Genomic DNA, 3,058 nt, shown 5'->3' on the forward strand with positions numbered 1-3,058 from the left:
TTTCCTTGCTTTGTTCTTAGCTCTAAATCTCCAGAATAGTTGCTTGCTGCCTTTTCTTTAGAATATCTGAAAAAAGCCCCTTAAATAGGCTCCAAATAACCTAATTTTTAAAATCCCATTAACTTCTCTTATTTTTGGAAAGTCACCCAACGCTGCGGTGCTACTTCTCTAGCGCTGCAGCGGTGAGCTCTTTGGAAATTTGTATGTCTGCTTCCTTTCATCAATGCTGCAGCCTTGTTCTCCCAATGCTGTGGCAGTCTATCAAATTCAAACGTGAGTTTCACCCTGACATGTTCCGAACTGAGCAAAGTAATAAAGATAAAAGTTTTATTCCTATCTCTTAACTTTCAAATGGATCAAGAATCAAATCAATTGGACTTCTGGATTGAAAGATAAGCTCCAAATACCGCATCATATTCAGTCCTTGCATACTGCTGCAGTGCTCCGACTTTGACAAATATTTTGACCATGATTCAATTAGAATTGGGTAAATTGATAAAAATAAACGTTATATCTCTTCTTCTTAGAATTCTAGTGGTCTAAGAATCACCTCATTTGGAGTTTTTTAGGGAGAGATATGGTCAAAAAACCTAAACATATACGAATGAAGTCATCACCATACTTGCATTGATTTTCATCAAATGAGCCTTTTTCATCAATTTCTTACAAAAGCCATAAGAGAAATTAAAAATAACTACTCTTAAAGTAATTTAAAACAAAACAACATAAAATTAAGTAAAATAACTTAAATTAATCACTTAACAAGTAATCAAAACTTAAACTAGAAAAACTCCTAAAATGATAAAATTCGAACCTAAAATCTCAAAGATCTAGCTACTTAAACCCCCAAAATGAGTCAAAATAACTCTATATAATAGAGTTACCATAAAGAAAGTGTGCTGTAGGCTTTTTTTTTTTGTTTTCTAAGGACTCAAAAAACTAACTTTTGTGTTTTCACTTGTACTATGAAGAGTGGCTGAAAAGTGATATTTATATCTAGGTTAATTAACTTCTTAAATTGCAAATAAGGCCTAAATATTATGACCTCTTATAATATTGGCCCAAACTTAATTAAACTTTTTTAATTAAGTTATTGTAAATTAAAATCAAATTTAATTTACTTTATTTGTTTGTAATTGTGGCTTTAATATTATAACTAATTATAATATTGGCGTTATACTTAATTAAACTATTTTAATTAAGTCCTTAGAAGTTAAAAAACTAGTGTATGATTTAAGTCAAACTTAAATCATTACACTCCCAATTTAATTCATAATACAACAATACAACTTATTGTGTGTGACCCATTAGGTTCCTAGCATGTTGACAATGGAATTATATTATAATTTTTATTAAATTAATTAATTCAATTCCAAAGATCAAGATTTGCATGTAGCAATGCATCATGACCACTTAATTGTTAGGAAAGTCAAAGGGTTCTTGGACAACCTTTCAATGTACAGTCCATCAGCGTAATTCATTTCCTCATCATATATCCTGAAAATAATAAAAGCATGGTGCAATGTTTACTTTTATTAATCTCCATATTCATTCTTGAAGTTAGATCATTAGTTTTATAGAGACTTTCTTAATCTCTAAGTCGCCTTGGTCAAGGGCTTCAACAAGCTAATATCGATTAAGAACCGTTAGGACATGTCCCCTAAATCACTTGGGGTGATAATTCTTTCTTGACCACTCATTTGCCTTCACATGCTTCATGTTATACCCAAAAGAATCCTATTTTGGCATCCGTAGGGATGAAATCAAAGCATAGCACTCCACATTTAAGACAACCTGGTATGTCAAGTCTAGGGAGTATTTACACAACTGACACATGAGAAGTATTGCATAGACACTTGAGGGAAATACTAAATGCACTTCTCATGATGGGTCATGTTCCGTGAACTTGCTTTGCTAGGCAAGCACCTACATTTTAGTTGCAAGTATCTCTACACTTCAACCTATGAGATCTACTGTTTACTTCCCAAGTAAGAAACATACAATGTACTAGTCTCTAAATATCATTGATATCCAGTCTTAGTGATACATTGACTACAAATATTTAGAGATTATGATTTAATGCATAGGGATCTCATAACTGCAAACCATTACAGTTCCTTTGCAAGGCATATTAATCTCATGGACTTTATCTAATTAGACTCATAACCCATTATAATTAACGTCTTATTGATGAAGTAAAACCTCTAATCATTGAACATGAATGATATTGTTGCATGATTGGAAACAAGCCTTAACTAATCCCAATTGGTTACAAGGCTTATCCTAACATCTCCCACTTGCACAAAGCCAATTGCTACCTCATCGTATCTGGATCTAATCCATCTAGCAATCGTGTCTCCATGTAGACTTGCTTGTGCACTTCAATGTGGTTAATTGCTTTTGTCTATCTTCATGATGTCCATTAATCACATCATGTTATATTACTATATCTAGATCTGATAAGACCTAGGTTCTTTTAATATGGCTTCATTGTTACATTCACAATGTTTAAAACCCTGTATTAGTTTTGTGAACTAATGATCTAAATATCTTCCTATTTGAGCCTTCAATAGGTTGTATATGACTTTGATTATATACATGTACATAGTCTTCTTTCATTCTTTGCAACCTGATAGCTCTATTATATAGAGTTATTTTGACTCATTTTGGGAGCTTAAGTAGCTAGATCTTTGAGATTTTAGGTTCGAATTTTAGCATTTTAGGTGTTTTTTTTAGTTTACGTTTGATTACTTGTTAAGTGACTAATTTAAGTTATTTTAGTTAAATTGTAGGTTATTTTATTTTAAATTACTTTAAGAGTAGTTATTGCTAATTTTTCTTATGGCTTTTGTAGGAAATTGATGAAAAAGACTCATTTGATGAAAATCAGTGCAAGTATGGTGATAGCTTCATTTGTATATGTTTCAGCATTTTGACCATATCTCTTTCTAGAAAACTTCAAATGAGGTGATTCTTGAACCAATAGAATTATAAGATGAAGGGTTACAATGTTTATGTTCACCAATTTGCCCAGTTCTGACTGGATCATGGTCAAAAT

The sequence above is a fragment of the Theobroma umbraticum genome, unplaced genomic scaffold (genome assembly GCF_002168275.2).
Source record: "Theobroma umbraticum cultivar Fairchild unplaced genomic scaffold, ASM216827v3 scaffold_95.0, whole genome shotgun sequence".
NCBI classification, from domain to species: domain Eukaryota; kingdom Viridiplantae; phylum Streptophyta; class Magnoliopsida; order Malvales; family Malvaceae; genus Theobroma; species Theobroma umbraticum.